Raw genomic sequence first — 21,933 nt, 5'->3', positions numbered from 1 at the left:
TCTTATTTATAACACTCAAATGTTTCATTTTGATATCTCTTGTTCCTTTTGTTTTTAATTATTTATTATTAGTGCTAGCATATTATATACAATATAATGATAGTTATTATTATACAATGGCTATTATTTATGAAACATTTACCATGTGCCATGCATTTTTATAAGACTTTTACATATACTGACACATTTAATTCTCACAATGACCTGAAAGATGTATTTTATTAACCCAATTATATAAATGAAAGGTTAAATAATTTGCCTAAGAGCAAATGCATTTTAAGTGGAAGTCAGAATTAAACCTTGATAGTCTGTCTTGTACACCATACTTCTAGTATTGACAAGGCAATGCTGTCATGTATAAATACAGCTATATTTATTTGAATATATTCAAATTGCCACATAACTTTACAATATTTTCAAACAGTAAAATATTATTTACTAATAAAATTGTAATACACTTTCCAGAGGAGACACTGTGATTATCACATATGACCATCTATCCTCTGGAAAATAAAATTTTAAAAGACGGAATGAAGGAAAAAGTATCTCTAACCTCAAAAAGGGAGAAAAAGACAGAGGCCACCTAGGACCCTAGGGAAGAGCAACACATTTCAGCCACTTCTTTCCTTTTCCTTTTCTTTTGATGATTTTAATAAGGTTGTAGTTTGTATTCGCATTGCTTGTTTTTTTATTTTAAAAAAAGGAAGAAAAAGAAGTGTTCGTCAACTTAAAATGATTATGGGGAATGGACTTTTATTTTACTCTTAACTTACAAGATCCAGACAGTTATTTTTCTAGAATACAGGTTTTTTAGAAGACAGATTAATGAAAAATTCTATCACTCTCCATTCATTATGATTCTTAACAAGACAGTCTGGGTCGGTGGGTGCTTGGTAGTGGGTTGCTGACTAAACAGTATTAGGTCAGTCTAAAGAAACAACTCTGATGATAGTAGAGAACTCTAGATGATGAGGTACTGTGGTATTCTCACCCTCCCCTGTAGGTCTGCCTATGGTTTCACACCTAGAGCTGAGTTTCCATTTACATTCAGACTAGAAGCAGCAGAGGTATAATAAGTAAAGCAACCTGGGACAATTATGTACAAAGATGGAAAGACATAATCTGTGCCATCTAAAAGCTCACAACCTAGTGAATGAGTGAGTGGCAGAGACTGTGAGGGTTTACTATGGCTCTAAAGTATTGTACAAATTGTCAGGGAGGACAATGCCCCACAATCCAAGAAGGGGCAGGGACCAAGGCAGGGTAATCTGGAAGGCTTCACAGAAAAGATGACTTGTGTCTGGGTCTTGTAAAAGGTTTTACCATCAAACCAACCGAAGAGAAAAGGGAGAGGGATATGCAGAGATGAAAACATTTCTTGCCAGAAGAAAAATAAAACAATCCAATCAAAATCAGTTCTTAGAAACTACTTACAAACCCCAGTAGAGCAGAAGGTTTCTGAGCCATTCCCAGCAAGTTTGTAATCCCACATGGGACTCTTCTCATTCATTTGCCGAGAGTGTGAATATGGGGCAGCAGTGGTGAAATCATCCAATGATGATTTTAACCCCTCAGCCTTTCTTCATTTAGTGCCTTCCTCCCATTTTGCTGTTTCTCTGTTTGGAACTCTGTTAAGCAGAGCTTGTGGCTTTAAAAATGCAAAATGGTTGCCAAAAAGAACAGTTTTGCCATGTAGCAAATGTTCATACTCTGCAATGCTAATTTATGTCCTTTCCTATAGTTATACAGGTTGCTATGTGCAATGAATTAAACATTAATGAAAATTATTTGGTAATGCTATTAGGGAATATATTGAGAAAAATAAATGTTTGGGTACAGGTGTTGCCATTCTAAGGACACGACTTTTTTTTTTTTTTTTAATATTTGGAAAGCCTCTGAATTGAACGCACTTGGAAAATGCAACTATTGGAGAAACTTAGCATGAGTACTTTTCTATTTCTTAACCTAGGCAGTGGCTACATGGATGTGTGTTTGGAAAAAAATCACCAGTTCTACACTTAAGATATACTTTCATTTATGCATATTATATATTAATAAAAAGCTTCAAGAAATTTCAGCATAGCAATGAAATTTTTAATACATTCAAAAATACAGAAATATAATTATATTTTTTTCAGTTCCAAATCTAAAATAAAAACAACAGAATAATAGGAGAAAATGCTTCTTTACATAGAAATGAATTGTTTCATCTCCTGAAGAAATTCAATAAACACAGTTGGAATTTTAGCTAAGATATCTGCAGAAAATTCCCCCCAAATATACACTTATGAATGAGGTATGAAATACTATTTTTAAAAAAATCTTACTTGAGCTCAATGCATTGCTGCTTTTGTCTCCACCTTTGTATTTCTGTGTAGGAGAACTGAACAGCCCTAAAGGCTGACAGATAGTTTATGTGGCATTTAACAACAGGGAAGGAGGCTCCATCAGCCAAGACTGGCAACTAACTGACTTCATGGAATACTATAGGTGGGAAAATTACCTTCACGTTTTCTTACTTGTGCTGATTTTTCCCTCTGCTGACACTTCTGATGCTCTGAAAGTTGCCTTGCTCACATCCTCTGCTATTGGTGTCAAAGCACACTCTCAATCTTTACATGCCAAAAGAGGGGGGAAACCTTATTTCAATGCCCAAAAGACTTAGCTCTTGTCAAAGATATTCATTTAACACTCACAGTTGGTCTATGGCAACTCAAAGACGTTGTCTTAAAAAGTAGGGCTGGTAGGGGGTAGGGTGGAGAAGAAAAGGCCTGACTTTCTAGGGAAATGTTGGGCTTTCCACATCCTGAAGGCATGTAATAAGAAGAGGCTGTACCCTCATAAATAAAAAGGGAAATTTCAACTCTTACTTACAAGGTTTGCTTCTTCAGAAAAAGGGGGTGGGGTTAAATAAGCATAATAAGAGCATTATAATTGGCTAAGACTGGAGATATTTTTAAAACAATAAAAAGTTCATTATTAGCAAAGGTTTCTCTCATGAAAGTAACTACCACTCAGTCTTACTTCTTACTGAGCTTTGGCCAGTTACAGCTAATAAATTTCATGATGAGAAAAGTCATCACCAGCATTATATTGCAAATTTTGAAACTTCTTAATGTTTCAAGTACTCTAAATACCATACCAAAGACATGGCCATCCCTAAATATGTGTGGCACTTCATCATCTATGTGAAATAAGCACGTAAAACAGGAAGTCATCTGTAAAAAGGTAATCAAGTATTTTAGTAGAGATTTGCTACCTAGCTAAACGGCAGATAGATGAGAAACCGATCTTCTATTTACTTTGACCACATCCACATTCATACAGCATGTCCAATTCAGACCATTCATTCATCTTCCACTTCTACCTCCACCGCAATATTCTCCTCTCATGGTCTTATTTGTTCCATCCTGAAACCTATCCCCAAACATGGTGAAGTACACAAACTTAATTCATTGAGCCCTCTTTTCTTTCCTTAGGCTATTTTTAAAAACTGTATTTTACACAATAAATCCTAATTCAGCCAATACCAATTCATTCAAACAGCATCTGAATTTTAAAATTGGCTCCTTTTCAGGCAATTAGCCGAGGTGCCAATTTCCCAGTCAAATAAAATCATTTTACCATTAACATTTTTGGTTATATAATCTGCTATACAAATATAATACTATTAAAACTCAATGTGCAAATTAAGTCCCTAGAATATCTCGGTTGCTAATTTGGTCAGATAATTCCAAGCATACATTTTGCTGTCATTTAAATTGGAGATTTTTCTGCGGGCTGATTTCTTTCCAAGGGTGAGAATGTGGCTGAAGAGCCCAGTGCATGTCTCAGATTTTCCACACTTTGTACACATGGAAACTGTCTTTGGGCTGGGACTCTCTCCTCTGTCTGTAGAGCATATTGTACTTGCAGCCCTGCCTTTCCTCCTTCTAGGCTGCCAGACACATTTGCCCAAAATGAGTCACTCAGTCTTTGATTTTTTGCATTTAAGTTTGGCCTGTCTGATGTTGTTTGCACAGCCATGCCACATTGTTAGAAGTTGTGATTCAGTGTGTCCTTGGAGCTTTTCTTTTGCCAGCCCTGCCTACTTGTAGTGTCCCTATTTCAGTTCACTGTTGAGCAGCTGACTCAGGGCCTTAAAGTGAACCATCCCCCGTGTTTGCCCAGTTCCCATGCTTGCTGCTGTGCTGATCTTTGCTTCACAGCTACAGGCCCAGCTGGGGGCATACTTTAGTAATCTTGCTTTCCCATTTATGTCACATATGTCTTGCAGGTGATGCGGGAAGCTGCCTGCGACATCTGTGACAGATCCAGACCTCCCAACCATATGGGAGGTTGGACAGTACCAAACATTTGATTGGATCCAGAGTTTGGTGCCACATTTACTGCCAGCCTTCTAAAAGGCACACAGGCCTCTTGAGTCGGTTTCTATTTCTTTGTTTCCCAAAGCCACAATTCAGAGCAGTTTGATTTTCAACATCAGTAGGATACCAGTATCACCTACAGATTACTGGTTACAGGCCATGCCACTTTTCAGCTCTGTCTTGTACTAATTACTTAACCACTTTAAATCTCAGTTCTCTTATTTGTCAAAATTATGACAATAATCATTTCTGCTTCACAGAGTTAATACAAAAGATAAACCAAAAGAGATGATACATGTAAGTCACTTAGTATACACAAATGCTCAATAAATTTTGAAGTATATCTAAAACTAGTTTTTAGGCATTAGTATAACACCTGTAGTTTGCAAAAGGAGTATATTAAAATATTTACTTGATCAGCTCTCATTTTATTCCCTGTAAACTGAAAATCCCTTATTATAATTTTCATTAAATCTGTATTTGAGAATGTAGGAACCTAAAGTGTCTAATACTTGCTTCAGTCCCTGGACCAAGTGAAATATTTCAGTCCATTTCATACTTCTTTCACAAAAAGCACTAACACTAATGTTCCATTCTTTCTGTGAAGGAAGGCAGAATTCCACTCCTGAATGTTCCAATTCAGCAAGCATTCTTGAAGTCATTTGGGCTCCTGCCCCATCTTGGTCTTTCCATTGTGTGTCCATCTTTGTGTGACTGAATTCTGAAAACTGGAGTCGGAGATTGGTTTACTAGACCCTCATTCAGTTTAATGTGTTTGACTTCTGAGTCCTCATTAGTGGAACCATTATCTCCAGCTCTGTTTCATAGAATGACTTGTCCTTGTGGTATCATCTAACCTCATAGTATCCTCAAGGAGGAGAAATGAAAGGGTTCTTAACAGGGATCTTGTCTTCCAAAGATCTTTTTCTCCCTGTTGAGTGTTCTGCTGACAGACTTTTGGTGAAGGAGATCTTGTTTACTTGCAAATCCTTTCCAACACTAATAAACACTGGCTTTTATAAGTCAAAAATGTGCTTACTTGGCACTCTATTATATTATATAGACTATTATGAATAACTAAACTGTATTTTCCCAGGCCTGATTTTCAAACTTTGAAAACTATAATTCTGTTGTCAAATTTTACTCTTTTTTTTTTCAGTGCAAGCACCTTCAATTCTATCATTCTTCATATATAGCTTCCCTCCCACTTCAGTGACCCTCTTCATTTAGTTATGAAACCTATGTGAACTATACTTTCTTTCATAGAAATAATTTTTTCTTTGAAAAAGCACAGTTAAGCAATAAAGCATTGATAATCTTGGTTTTTTCCCCTCTTTTTCTCATAACAATACATTTTCCCAATGACTTATTCCTTTTCTTGCCCTAAATTTTGCACCTCAGGAGTCTTCCCAATCATGTAAAGGTGTGGATAAAACATGGCCTACATACACACTAATTACACACTGGTAACATCCATACCTCTTGCCTTTTTTACTATAGCTATTTTAAATTATAAATCAAAATTAATTTTTATAGACATATCATTTTTAACTATTCATATTTAGGGTCCATAGAATTATACCCATATTTCTCTAAACATTTTGAATTTTACTAATTGGAATTGTAAGGTTATTATGTTTGTCTATGTGATCATGTCACTATTTAAAATTATAATATAGGAGTTCCTGTTGTGGCTCAGTGGAATCAAATCTGACAGTATTCATGAGGACTCAGGTTTGATCCCTGGCCTTGCTCAGTGGGTTAAGGATCTGGTGTTTCTGTGAGCTGTGGTGTAGGTGGCAGACATGGCTCGGACTGGTGTTGCTGTGGCTGTGGTGCAGGCCAGTGGCTGCAGCTCTAATTCAACCCCTAGCCTGGAAGCTCCATGTGCCATGGGTGTAGCCCTAAAAGAAAAAGAGAGAGAGAGAGAGAGAGAGAGAGACAAAAAAAAATTCTATTATAAAAATATGATATTCTTTCAAGGTTGACATGACTTCTACTTTATGTAAAAATTCTTATACAAAAATAGTAGAACTTACTACACTGTTTTCTCACCATTATGAGACATAATGAAAGTAAAAACATATCAATAGTGTAGATCACTGGTATATAACAACAGGGCCATTCTTCGTCACTGACTTTGCCATTGGACCAGTCCTATTACTGATAATAGGAAAGTTTAAGACACACCTTCCTTTTAGCCAGGCTGTGGATTCACAAACATATTTATAGACATACTTTGTCAACACCAATTGCTACAAAGGATGTATTTCTTATACACAAGATTTAGTCATCCATTTACTCATAAATCTGATCCAATCATTTTGAGTAATACTGTAATATTACTTTATTTTAGCATTATGTATAAAAACATGGCTGATTATGTCATGTACATATGTGTATATACATATGTATGACTTGCATGTATATATATGTATTGTATATGTATATGTATTTGTAAAAATATTCATTATTCGGTGTCATAATCCTTTTCTTTGTGGTGTCTTCCTTAGAATTATTGGGTACTTTCCTGACACAGTTTCATTTTTTTTTTACAAGGCCATCAAGTTGTTCATGCTTACTTCTATGATTTCATTCTTATGATTACTTCCATAATTTCATTATTATCTATATTATTGTATTTATTAAACTGAGAAATACCCAGTTTTTAAAATACTGATTTGAATTATTTATCTTTTTCAAAAGTTATATTAAATCTTTTAATAAGACTAGTGAATTTATTGCAAAATACAATCTTCTTTATAAGAAGAGGTCTATCACAACTCAGGTGGCAATTTGTCTGAAAATGTCAGTCATGGGCCACAAAAATAATATTATAGATTTTTCTTTCTTGATAGTACATTCTCCTTACCTATCCAAAATAATGGTTTTACACTGGGAGAAGACATGAAAACATAATCTGTGTCTTCAAAGCTTTCAGTTTCCTTCCTAGAAAGACGTGTTCCATGATCCTTTTATCAAACTTGTTCAATTGCTTAACACATCTTCATTGAATGCCTACTCTCTGACAGTAAATCTCCTGGCTGGGCAGGCAGGTAAATTTACCATAATGGGAAGGAATTAGTCACCTGGTCAAGGCTGTATTGACATGTTGTGCATAATTCATGATTGCAGTGGGGACAGGACTTCAGATCTGAAGCCAAATCTTACTTAGGATGGTCAGTCAGATTCATTCAGTGCCTCCAACTGACCTCTGATTAAGTCATCCTACAGAATTTTCTCAGGAGTATGCTGAGGATTTTGTCATACACAGAAAGATTTATTTCAACTCTCTACCCATGTGTAGAAACACTCAGAATTGGCTTGTTAAAGAATGTGATGTGTCCTTATAGCAATAAGGTAGATTCACTGGATATTGAGTATGTTTGCAAAAGGAACTTGAGAATCAGCAAAGCAACACTTCCCACTAGGAGATGATTATCTTTCTCCTATTTTCAGGCATTCTTCATATCTATAAGTTTTCATAGGTTTGTCATTAAATAAATTCTACATCCCTTTGATTTTTTGTTACCATCACCACTGTTAAAAAAAAAAACAAACAAAAAAAAACCCAGAAATACTTTTAGAAGACAACATACCTCTAACTTAACCATATCAGGTCAACATTCCCCCAATATAGCTCTATCTCCAGGCAACTTTGATAGAACCTTTATGGGACTATTTGGTGCCCCTAAATTTATTTGCTCTGCTTCCACACATGAGGGGCACTGGCAATAACCATAGTGACTAAATATTCAAGATAAGAGGATACTTCAAAAATGACCTCGTTGCTACTAGCAATGGTATTCACAGGTAGGGTCCTAACATCTTAGACATTAACTATGACCTTGTGGTTTATTTTTTAAATTGCTTAATACTCAAGGAATGTCATTATATCAAGGAGATAATATCATTATAAAGTGCTTTTTGTTATTAAAAAGAACATAGAGTAAGGATGAAGTGACTTCTAAAAACAAATACCAAAGATCTGCACATACCATAAATCAATGATTATTTACACATAGTAAAGTCAACATAATCAACATTCCAAAACTATTGTGTTTGAACAATTATAGCAGTGTTCTATAAGATTCCTTGTCTCTAGTGTGCATACAGTCCTTTCTTCTTGGATTACTCATACTCAAACATAATAATCTATAATAATTGTATATTTCACACACATAAAATCCATATTTTTAAGCTGGCATCCTTAGTCCTGTACCACCACTGATTTGTAAGGTACATCAAGCTCACTCTACACTGTGGACTTTTTTTTTAATTTAGTTTTTTCCAATACATACTGCTTAGCTTTTACTTTTTTTTAAGATTTTTATTTTTTCTACTATAGTTGAACTGTCAATTTCTGCTGTACAGCAGTGACCCAGTAATATATATATATATATATATATGCACACACACACACAGACACACACATTCTTTTTCTCATATTGTCTTCCATCATGTTCCATCACAAGTGACTAGATATAGTTCCCTGTGCTATACAGCAGGATCTCATTGCATATACATGCCAAATGCAATAGTTTGCATCTACTAACCCCAAACTCCCAGTCCAAAAATATGGAATACTTCATGAATTTGCAGATCATCCTTGCACAGAGGCCATGCTAATCTTCTCTGTATAGTTCCAATTTCAGTATATGTGCTGCCAAAGCAAGCACCACTAAGGACTTCTGTACTCTTTCTTCAGAACTAGCCAAAGTATTACTTCTATGATGATATTGCTGCTCATTGACAATATATATACCTTTCTACTACTCCTAAAACTTGTGAAAATACATTTGTCTACTTTCTTTTATAAGTAAACTCTTTATAGAAGTAACATATATCTTAGGCAGATCAGGCTGCTAACAATATAGACTAGACTAGGTGGCTTAAGCAACAGACATTTATTTATTTATTTATTTATTTATTTGTCTTTTTGCTATTTCTTTGGGCCACTCCTGCGGCATATGGAGGTTCCCAGGCTAGGGGTCGAATCAGAGCTGTAGCCGCTTGGCCTACGGCCAGAGCCACAGCAACGCAGGATCCAAGCCGCGTCTGCAACCTACACCACAGCTCAGGGCAACGCCGGATCCTTAACCCACTGAGCAAGGGCAGAGACCAAACCCGCAACCTCATGGTTCCTAGTCGGATTCGTTAACCACTGCGCCACGACGGGAACTCCCAAACATTTATTTTTCTCATAGTTTTGGAGGCAGGAATTCTGAGAGTACCAGGTTGTTCCCGGTTACAAAGAAAGCTCTTTCCCTGGATTGAAGATGGCCACCTTCTTGTTGCATGGTGGAGAGCAACAGTGAGCTCTCTGTCTTCTCTTCTTATGAGGGTACTAATCCCATTCTGAGGGCACAACCCTCATGAACTCAGATAAACCCAGTTACCTCCCCAATACCCACCTCTATACATAATCACACCGGGGTTTAGAGTTCCAACAAAGGAATTCTGAAGGAACACAATTCAGTCCATATCAGACATATATATTCAGGGAAGTGCAAAAATAGTAAGAATACATTTTGATGAACTATTTCAAAGTAAATATACCCAAGTGGCCATCCATCCCATAGATTAAGAAATAAAAATTCCCTGTAGGCCTGAAGCCACCTCATGTTACTTCCCCATCATTGCTCTCTGCAAATGGACCTATATTCTGACCTCCACCCCACTAAATAGTTCCCGGGTTTTTGAATTTTATATAAATGGAATTGCTGTGTGCTTGGCTTATTTTGTTCCATATTATGTTTGAGGTTTATCCACAATTTCATATGTAGCAGTACATTTTTATTTTATTTTATAAAATTAAATTTAATTGGATATTTTATTGTTTGACTACATCACAATTTGTCTCTTCTACAGCAGATAAACATTTGCATTGCTTCCAGTACAAGTTATTATAAGCAAAGTCTTAACTTTTACATGCTTTGGTACACATATCTATGAACTGTGAAAAGTTGATATAGTTAGGAGTATATCTTCTAGATCTGGCAATGAGTATGTTGAACCCTAGTTAGTAGACAACTTATTATTCTCAACATTTTAAGTTTTGTTGAAGCTATCGTTAGAATAAGAAAGTATTTTCTGTTCTGAGATTGCTAACAGCTTTAGTCATAAAACAGTGTGGAATTTTATCAAATACTTTTCTGCACTTTTGAATGATCATATGATTTTTCACCTTCAAATGGTTAATAGAGTAAAATATATTGATTAATTATTGAATATTGAACAAGATTGCTTGAAATAAATCTTACTTTTTTATTGTGTATTACAACTTTCATGTGCTGGGACTTTTGATGCTTACACCAAGTTAAATAATTTTTTTTCTGTGTGTTAATAAAAGATTGGTTTGTAATTTCTCTTTCTTGTAAAGTCCTTGTCAGTTTTGAGTATAAAATTTATGCTAATCTTCTAAAATACATATTTATGAGATAGAAAATATTCCATCTCTCACCCTCCTTGGAAAGTTAGATTGGTGTATGGCTTTCTTTAAGGTTAAAGTTATTTAAGCTTAGAGTTTTCTTTTTAGGAGGGTTTTAAATTATAAGTTCCATTCATTTAATAGACATAATACTAGCATACATAATTAAGGTGTTTTTTTTTTTTTTGGTAACCAGCTTGACAAGTTGAAGTTTTCCGGGAATTTGAATTTTATATACATATTCAAGTATACTGGCATAATGTTCATATTATTAGGATTGATCATGGTTTATACTATCAGGATCTCAGATGATGTGCCTTTTTTTATTCCTGCTATTGGCATATTAAACTTTCATTTTTTTTTTCCTTTACCAATCTTGGAAGGTTATAAGTCCTATTATTTCCAAGGCACCAACTCCTGGCTGTGGTGACTTTTTCAAGTTTGCATTTGTTTAATCTATCATTAATTTCTGTTCATATTGTAATTATTTTTTAATCACTACTTTCTTTGGATTCAGTTCTTGTTATTTTTCTAGTCTTTTAATATGGGTACCAGGATTATTGATTGAAAGATTTTTTCTACATATGCATTTTTGACTATATTTCCCTCCAAGCAGGTATTAGCTGCAACCCATAGGTATTAATATGTAATTCTCATTAGTGTTCAACTCACATTTCTTTCATATATTCTTTGAGTCGTGGATAGTTTAGAGGCATAGAGTTTAATTTCCAAAGATTTGGGTATTTTCTAGATACATTTTTTGAAATCAATTCAACCTTGATTTCACTGTGGTCAGAGAACACACTCTGAGTTCAGTTATTTGAAATGTACTGAGACTCCTTTATTGAAATATGTATATTTTGCTGTTGGGAATCCCATTTTCTAAATAGAACAATTAGATAAAATTAATTAACTGTGATTTTCATTACTTCTGCTGTTATTTCTTATCTCCTTATTTCACCAGTTAGAGAAGTGGGTTTAATCTCCAAATATGATTCTGGAATAGTCTATCTTGCTATATAATCCTTTCAGTTTTTGCTTTGTCTATAATGATACTACATTACTATCTGTATATAAATTTATAAATGTATTATTTTCCAGTGGGTCTTTTAATCATCATGAAATATTTATCTTTAGGAAAAATTTATTGCCTGAAAGCCTACTATCTTTTTATTGGAATAGTTACAACAGGTTTTTTAATACGTGCCTTCTGCCTTTTCTGATTTTTTTTTTTTTTCATTTATGGCATATCTGTTAAGAACTATATATATAGCATTTTTTTCTTATAGTGACATTTGTCTTTTAATTAAATCTATTTATATTTAATCAAACTATTGATATATTTAAATAAAAATCTACTATCTTACTATTTTCTTTGTGTTTATCCAATTTGTTGCTGCTACTTTTCCTTGTTTCTTGTTTAATGTGGAGCTAAGAATTATTTTCTTTTTCTTTTTAGGGCCATATCCACAGCATATGGAGGTTCCCAAGCTAGGAGATGAATTAGAGCTGTATCTGCTGGCCTGTGTCACAGCCATAGCAACTCAGGATCCAAGCTGTGTCTGTGACCTACACCACAGCTCATGCATCTTTAACCCACTGAGTGAGGCCAGGGGTTGAACTTGCATCCTCATGGATACTAGCCAGATTCTTTTCTGCTGAGCCACAATGGGAACTCTGAGCTAAGAATTTTTTATTATTCCATTTTCTATTCTATTAGCTTGTTAATTATACATTTTTAACACACCTCCTAAGGGGTTACCATAGGCATTACTAACATCTATTCTGACTATAAATTAGTAGTTCTCCACCTCATGGAAATAAAAAAGTTCTTAGAACATGTTCTTAGAAAACATTCTTAGAATGTTTACTTAATACTCACCTTCATGTGTGCTCACATTTCAATGTTATATATATATATAACATATATATATATATATGTATTTACATATTTGTATCTGTGGCTTTATATCTTTCAACAGTTTTGGAAAATTTTTGGCCCAATGTTTTCAAATACTGCTTTCTCCAATTTGTCTTTCCTTTCTGTAGCTCTAATTCCACATGAGATGCCTTTCTCCCCCGCCCCCCATGTAATGGCTTATATTCTCCTGAATTTTTCTATATCCTTGAGCATAGATATTTTTCAAAGAAGCAACTTTTGTTTTCTTTGACATTTCTGTCTACTTTCTATTTCAGTGATTTCTTATCCTTTATTCATGCTTTCATCCATTTATTTGTTTTAGGTTTACCTTTTCTCTTATTTCTTAAGATGGGAGCTTAATTAAGACCTTCTTTCCACACATTAGTATTAAAAGCTATAAATTTCCCTCTAGGTGCTGCTTAAGACTGCACATTCTGATAAATCATGTTTTCATTTATATTCAGTACAAAGTATATTTTTAGTTTCCCTTGTGATTACTTTTTAGACCTATGATTTCTTTATATGTGTGTTCTAATTTCTAAATATTTTGAGAATTCTCAGACATTTTCTGTTACTGGTTTTCATTTAAATATATTGAGGGTAGAGCCCACACTATGATTTTAACAATGCTTGTACTATGGTCTAGCATATGGTATAGAATATATATTCTAGTGTTTTTTGGACAGAGTATCCTATAAATATAAATTGGGTCAAGTTAGGTTATTCTTCAAATTTTTATATGCTCACAAATTTTCTAATTGTTTAATTACTAGTCTATCAATTAATCATGGATTTTTATTTCTCCTTTTAATTCTATCAAATTTTGTTTAATGTATTTTAAAATTCATTATTGAGCATGTGCAGACTTAGGATTGTTATGTCTTGATGATTTCTATAATTATGAAATATTCCTCTTTATACCTGATAATTTACTTTGTCTTCTTTTTTAACATAGTATTCCAGCCTTCTTAGAGTTTTCTTATAGACAATTTATGAATGAGTGTTTTTTACTATTTATCTAGTCTGAAATATTCCTGCTTTTTAGTTGTATTGTTTATCCACTCACATTTACTATGATAACCCATATGGTTAGCTTTAATCTAACAATTTGCTTTTCATGTTCTATTTGTTTCATATGGTTTTGTTTCTCCTTTCCCTTCTTTCTTTCGTTTGACTTTTTTATACTGATTAATTTCAGTGATTTTTTAAAGTGAATTTGGCTTTATTCATTTAAGCACCCACCCATTCAACAGATAATGCAGTAACTAGCTCTAACAAGTACCAAGCTCAGTATCGTGTAGTGAGGAGTACAGGGTTTATTAGGACAGACACTGCCCAGTTTTTTCCATCAAAATTTATACTTTTTTTTAAAAGTGATTTTATTTTATAATTCTAGGATATTCATGTGACTCCTAGTTACTGATTCCATTTAGTGTGAAGAATTCCAGAGAATTTCTATTTGTTAAAAGTATTAATTGCAGATAATTTTAAATGGTATATCCTAAATTTCAGTATTTCATGATCTGTGGCTTGCTTTCTTTTGTTTCTTTTTTCCTGGAATTTTGTTCCTTTTTTCTCTCTCTCCTAGGATGTAAGGTATGTTTTTTATCACTTGAATTCCAGATATAGGAGACAGGATTAAGATGGTGGAATAGAAGAACTGGAGCTCAACTTCTCTCATAAAAACAACAAAATTACAACCAAATGCTGAGCAACCTTCAATCAAATGGGCTGGAAACTTTCAAAAAGATATCCTCCTCCAGAAGACAAAGAAGACACCATATCAAGATGTAGGACACCATATAAGCAACCCCATACCTCCTGGATGGGAAGCACCATAGACTGGAAAGTAATGTATCACAGAGACTCACCAACAGGAGTGAGAGTTCTGAGCTCCATGTCAAATCCTCACGCCTGGGGATCCGGCACTGGGAGAAAGAGCCCCTGGAGCATCTGGCATTGAAGGCCAGTGGGCCTGTGCACTGGAGCTCCATGGGACTGGGGAAAACGGAGACCCCATTCTTGAAATGCACACACAGAGTTTCAGGTGCACTGGGTCCCAGGGCAAAGCAAAGCCTCATTAGGAATCTTGGTCAGACCTAACTGCAGTTCTTGGAGGATCTCCAGGGAAAATAGGAGGTGACTGTGGCTTGTTGTGGGGGAAGCGCATTGGGGGGAGAGCTCTTGGGAATATTCATCAGAGTTGGTTTTTCTGGAGGTGGCTATATTGGGAAAATCTTGCCCCACCCATCAGCATTGAGAACCCCCAGGCCAACCAACAATCCAGATGGGATCACAGCCTAAAGACACCCTCAGGCACAGAGCCGCCTCTATTGTCACCCAGAGACAAAGCCCCACCTACCAGAGGGATAGGAATCAGCCACACCTTCAGGTGGGCACCAGTACCTCCCATCAGGGAGCCTACAGCAAGCCCCCTTACCAACTTCAGCCACAAGGGGGGCAGACACCAGAAGTAAGAGAGGCTACAACTCTACTGTCTGCAAAAAGATCACCACACCAAAAACCTATAAAAATGAAACAACAAAGAACTATAACTCAGATAAGGGAGAAAGAAAAAAAAAAAAGAAAACAGAAAAACAGCTAAGTGATCAGGAGATTTTCAGCCTCCAGGTAAAAAAGACTTTAGACTGTTGATGCTAAAGATGACGCAAGACATTGGAAATAAACTGGAGGCAAAGATTGTTATTAATAGGAAACACTGAGCAAAGAAATACAAGATATGAAACTTAAGGAAAAAGAGATGCAAAATACAATAATTGAATTCCAGATATAAAGATTTAAAGTCTTCGCATGATGTTATAATATTTTTCCAGGCAGGTAGTTAGAGTAGAACAGATTACATAGTTCTTATTAGGAGTGAGCTGATTTGAGACTGAGTTTCAAGATTTGTGAGATCTGGTCTATTTCTGATTTTCCTTTATTCCTAGAACATAGATTTCTTGGGTTCTCAACTTTAAATCTAGATTTTTTTTTTTTCACGGTCTCTTCTCCTTGGTAGAATTTGACCTCCTATTTTTGTCTCTTCAGCACTGTGAAATTGCAAAATTTTCTCCTTATTCTTCTTGATTTCGTGGAATTCCATCTCACAAAATTTAGTAATTTGCAAATTCATCAAGAAAACAGTGGCAGAGAATACCAATTTCACCTCAATATGCTTTCCTTTTCCTAAGACCCTTCGAAACCTGCCTACTTTGAATTCTCTACAATGCCTTCTTCGGTCAGCTACTTTTTGTATTTTCTCTAGCTTTTATATTGTTTTCAAAGTAGAAGTTGTCCTGATAAAAAGATACTTTTTATTTATTTATTTATATATGAGTTATTTATTTATTTTGGCTACCTCATGTCATATAGTGTTCCCAGACCAGGGATCAGATCCAAGCTGCAATTGTGACCTACATCTCAGCTGTGTTATCAGTGGATCCTTTAACCCACTGCACTGGGCCAGGGATCGAACCCAAGCCATGTTGTTGCAGAGATGCTGTGATCCTGCTGTACTATAGCAGGAACTCCAATAACAAGATACTTTATCATATTTCAAGAAAAAAAAAAACAGTATATCTCTTACAGCCTTTTCGGGTTCCAATAAAATTATTTACTTATTTGTCTTATACTCATTACTAGATTAAGAGTTTCTTACAAGCAAGGACTCTGACTCATTATCTTTGGTTGTTCAGGGACTGAAATACAATCAGCTATCAGTAATTATTAACGTTTTCAGTTATATCTTTTTTTTCTCCAAAAAGGAAAAAATGTCTGCACACTTCTCTTCTGAACTACTTACTCTCCCCATCCCTGAATATCTCTCTACCTGCTACTTTCTAGATTGCTACTACTATCCTCCCATTCTATCCCCTGATCTCCTTTAAAAAAAAACAAAATAAAACAAAACAAAAAGCCTATTGTAAAATACTTTAGGGCTATTTTTTCCTTCCTAACCTTAACCAGGTGTGATCAGAACATAATCTATCATATCTCAGCAAATATATTCTCAACATCCTGTGGCACCTTGGATTCTTTAAGTGAAAAGTCAGTGTTCCCTCTCTGTCAAACAGACTGTGAGCCTGTTGACACCAGAAGCTGTACCTTTTGCTTAGCATAAGGGAATACCCTTAGGAAGTGGATTCAGCACCAGGTAAAACATTGGCCGTTTGAGCAATGTGGACTTGGTCATCTGTAAACCTCAAAAAGGAGGCTAAATTATATTTTAGTTGGATAGGCATAACAAACCAAAACCATAACAGAATTAAATTAAATTTCTTCAATAATGTAAACAAATGGAGACTTTTCAATAACTTAATTTCTCATGAATGCTTGCATTTATCTTCATATCCTTAGAATCTGTTCTCTAGGCAGAAGATGCCTACTCTTTAATAGAACTTGATTGTAAAATGGTATCTAGTGTCAATCTTTATGTGCTTCTAAGCATTGAAATTCATAGTAAATAAGCTTTTAATCAGCAATTACACATAGTAAAGATGTAAATAGACACATGAGAGTAAAATATCAGTATCATTGTTTACTCATATTCAAATACTGATTGAAACAATTCCTACCATTTTGCTTAACATTCAAAATTGTATTGGATCTACCTTTACATATTAGAACAATGACCTGTGGAATTTTTTTAAATTATATCAGTTTTTGAAGATTAGCAAATACGCCCCTTCTGGGTGTCACTTTTATCTAGTTCAGCATCATTTGCCTAGTTTGAATTTTTTAAATAAACAACAAAAACAAATACAAAAAAAAAAAAAAACAAAGGTGAAAAACACCTGCACAAAAGAATGCTCAATTCAACTGGTAGACAAAAAAGGGAAAAAAGAAAAAAAAAGTAAACATGGCACAGTAGGAGAATAAAGCTTCTGGGGAAAGAAAGCAAAGCTGTGTGACAGATGGAAAGGTCTCAATGGATGAATGGTACTACTACAAATAAGTAGCAGGCAGCCAGAGGGAATCAAATAATGATTATGGAAGAAAAATGAGGGTTAAAAAAGATGAAAAGAATGTTTTGACTCAAGCTAAAGATTCTATATTAATAAAATTTCCTATTTTTAAAATATATTTAATTATACATCTACAAAAGGTAGAAAATAATTCATGTCAAACAGGGAAGACAGCTGACAAGTGAACCAGTATAGACAATATAAAAAGCTCAACATGTCCTTGGAGAGGAAGGAATGCATTCCACAATTTGTACTGGCATGCCCCCAAACCTGAACAGATTACTTTCTGACGATCAATATCTGTAACCACCAGAGGCCTGTTAGAGAGTTTTTAAAAAATCAGCTTCAAAAAGACCTGGTCCCCAGCTTACATTTTATTTTTGCCAGTGGGTGCTGAGGTAAGAGTTTTGGACAAGGCTCATTTTTCTTCTCTTTATAGGGCTGTGTATTGAATATGAAGTGCCCTAGCATGTTCTTGGGCTCTAGTCAGCTGGATTCAAGCCCTGTTTATAGATGCTATGCAAGAGGGCCAGTCGCTCTCACCACCCTGAAATCAGCATATTCAACTCAATGAAAATTATTGGTCACACTTTAGCTGGGTTTCCAATAATAAGTGCTTATTCATCAACAGGATTTTAGTCTAATGTTGAGTATAAGTGGATTATAGTTTTTGAATAAAGTGGTGTTATTGTTTCTTAACTTGAAAACCTAGAACAGTGCTTCCCTTCCCATTTCTATAATACGTGCAAATATCAGTGAATCAAACAACAGTTTCCCTAACACCTTTCTATCCATAATAAAATAATTAAAACTCAATTTCCAACAGTGCAGCAAATTAAAAACAAATGAAAGGAAAACTCATATAATTGCCCCATGCTTAACCAAATATAGAACACTCACTTCAACCTAGAACAACTGTTTCTAAAACATATTCTGCACTACTCTAGTTTGAGTCATTCCTCTATTAAATTTTACATCATTAGGTACATTTGGGCACCCTGTATATTCCACCCTTCTCTAAGCAATTGATAACACATACTATCAAGTGAAAAGCTCTGAGAGTCCCACAGCAAATCAACCTATTTAGTTCTTTAAACCCAGAATTATTCAAATGGATTTGAATCAGAAGTTATTTAAAGTCCTGGAGAACTTGAGGATACATCCATCTGGAGTCATTTGCCAAAATTCTGTCTTGGAGTTCATTCAAGTTCATGATCATTTACCCCTTAACTAAAATAATTTTCCAAGTAGAGAATACGAAAACTACAAAAGGCAGAGGGTGATATTTCTCCACCATCTCATTCAATACCAAGAACCCATCTATCTGAACAAATGTTTGCAAAGAAGGCAGCAATGGAAGGGGAAGAGAAAGACTCCCTTATTGTAAGGATGCACCTTACTTCTCTCTGCTTAATGCTTTTCCACCTCCAAATTATTGTGTTATCAAAGGCAAACTCAAGAATGATGGATGTAAAGAAAAGCGGTAGCCGTTAATCATAAGGCTATAACCTTTCAACGGTATTAGTAGGTGGAGGGAATAATGAAATCATTGGAGACTTAAACAAATCGATTTTAAAAAGGTCCTGAAATGAGTTGCTAGAGATACTTCAAAACAGAAACTTGATTAACTAATTCACAAAATGCTGGTGAACACTTCCAATCAGTAAACAAAAATAAGTAAGTATGATATCTGGATTGTGATATTTAAACAAAATAGGTGAATAATCAATCTGAGATGTTCTTTATCTGAAAAATAAAGTGACAATATTGTATAAGTTTCAATTATTTTATTCATTATCCATTATCATTCTCATAAGATGGCCTGTAAAAATTCAGTCTTGAAAAGTAAATTTAAGAATCTTGAATATGATATCTCATAATTGAATAACCCAAATGTAAATTATCACTATAAAGGTTCTGAGAAGTCCTGCAATGCAGAAAGGCTTTAAGTATGCTGGAGTTTTTCTATATCCTAATGGAATAGACGGCAATATTTCCATAGCAAGATGATAATACCCTAGGGTTTCCTTTAGGAAATAATTTTCCACTATTTCTTATAATGATTATGCTCATAAAGCTTTGGAAATGTAGAAAAGTTTATAATGATTGGGAATGTGTCACATGGTAATATATTAATATTTCTCAAAGTGTGATCAAGGAAGTCCTAGGATTCACCAAGACCTTTTCAGAGAATTCATGAGCTCAAAGTTCTTTTAGTATCACTAAGATGTCATTTGCCTTTGTACTCTCAATGTCTCACGTATGTACAGAGGAATATTCTGGAACCTACATGGCATATGATGACGTCATGATTCTGACAGCTAATAAGAAGAGTACTTAGGTGTTTTATATTTTTAAAACTCTTGTTATTGATTTTTACTGAAAATAAATATTGCCAGATATAATCCACATAAACAAAAGCTTTTTGAATGTTCAATAGATTTTAAGAGTTAAAGAGGCTCCTAAAACCAAAAAGTTTAAGAACTATTATTTTAAAGTAAATTTAAGTCTTTCTAAAAAGTGGCATACCTACTACAGAATTTGAAAGTTTACCCTCAAAGTTTACTTCTTCGATTTTAATAAACTTTGGATCAATGACTGAGGACATTCTATGTATATATTTTACTGACCAAGGTGACCTTCAGCACCTCAATATGACAATGAATTCTGTTAGTGCAGAATTAAAAACAGAATTGATATGACTAAAGAGAGAAAAACATTTAGACTATCTAATTTATGTATTTTATTTTATGCCAGGCTGGGTAAATCTGCATGCACTAGATGGTTTGTAGTCTTGCCTTTTGGTGATAAAGCACATGTGACTTTAAGCAGAGATACACAAATATACCCAATCTAAACCCATAGCTCTTAAATTAAAAACGAGTAAGAAAGCAACATTCAAAAAACAGTGCTATTTGTCTTACATATTTTCTCACTTGAGTCCTATTGAATATGGTCAAGTAACCTTTTTTAGTATATCATGCATTTTTTCGGTCAGTGAATCTGAGTATGGAACAACATGCTAAGTGATGAGAAACAAGTTGGCTGCCCATTATGTTCAAACAACTTGCTTCACAGCATGAATCTTTGGTAGCTACATCCCATTATTTTATTTCACTTTTTCGTTTTATGGCCACACCTGTACCATATGGAAATTCTTAGGCCAGGGCTCTAATCAGAGGCTCAGCTGCTAGCCAACATCACAGCCGTGTCAACACCAGATGCACGCTGCATCTGCAAACTACATGGCAACTTGTAGCAATGAGGGATCCTTAACCCACTGAGCAAGGCCAGGAACTGAAGCTTCATCCTCACAGAGACGATGTCAGGTCCTTAACCTTGTAAGAGACAAGGGAACCCCTACATCCCATTTTCAGACTGGTCATTTGCTTGATGAAAATGGAAATTAAGAGACTACTGTAACCAAATTTCTTAAATATGTATCAGATAAAGTCTATTCTTAGAAATGATCAGACAACATATGTAAAATCCTGGAAAGAGCAGTATGGCATATTAGCTCTATTTACTGTGCCAATGCTAAGAGATGATTCATCTGAAAAGTATCACGTGCCTATTATATGTCAGACACTAGCCTAGGCTCTGGGGATATGCTGAGGAATCACATAATAAGGGCCTTCTTTGGGTTCTAATTGAGGAGATACACACAAATAGAGTGAAACTTCAGGAACATGCTGCTATTACCTGAATAGGGAGTATCAAACCTGGGACATTACAGCAGCATTCACCCTTAAAATGTGACATCCAATTGAAACATGAAGGCTTAGGAGGAGTTAATGAGGCATAAAGTGTGGTAAAGAGTATTCAAAACCCTGGAGGTCAGAGAGAACATGATGTGTTCAAAAATCTAACAGAAGTAACTGTAGCGGGATTGTAGAGTGTGTCTAAGAGCAGAGATGGGGGCTGAAAAAGATAGGCTGAAGATAATAATTTTAGCAATACAAGTGGATGAGATCCATAAGAAACACTGTGGGTAAGAATGGAGAGGTTTCAGAACTAAGACCCAAAGCACACCAATGTGGTAATTGGTGATATATTAATTTCCAAAAATACTTAAAAAGTATATTATGTACAGATAATTAAAGTCAAAGGTTTAAGAACACCTCCATTTCCCAGGCTTATTTTTATCAGTATACTCTTTATACACACACGCAAGGCATAGAGCAACCCATGATATTGACATGTAATGGTTGCTTCTGTTGAATGCTTGCTACAATCCAGAATTGTTACTAA

General features: G+C 34.8%; 1 protein-coding gene and 1 non-coding gene across 34 annotated transcripts in view; both read right to left on the bottom strand.

Moving 5' to 3' along the window:
• LOC102160801 (uncharacterized) overlaps positions 1 to 21,933 on the bottom strand; it is a 1,256,521-nt gene that overhangs the window by 763,430 nt on the left and 471,158 nt on the right. The window lies entirely within an intron of this gene.
• On the bottom strand, positions 8,940 to 9,046 carry LOC146406124 (U6 spliceosomal RNA). The gene has a single exon (XR_014832972.1). It is a non-coding gene; the product is annotated as a U6 spliceosomal RNA (small nuclear RNA).

Source organism: Sus scrofa, chromosome 1 (genome assembly GCF_054392235.1).
Source record: "Sus scrofa isolate SSC_HxYL_T2T_F1_AM1 chromosome 1, Sscrofa_HxYL_maternal_Yorkshire_Landrace_v2.0, whole genome shotgun sequence".
NCBI lineage: Eukaryota > Metazoa > Chordata > Mammalia > Artiodactyla > Suidae > Sus > Sus scrofa.
This window is presented reverse-complemented; position numbering and strand designations above follow the sequence as displayed.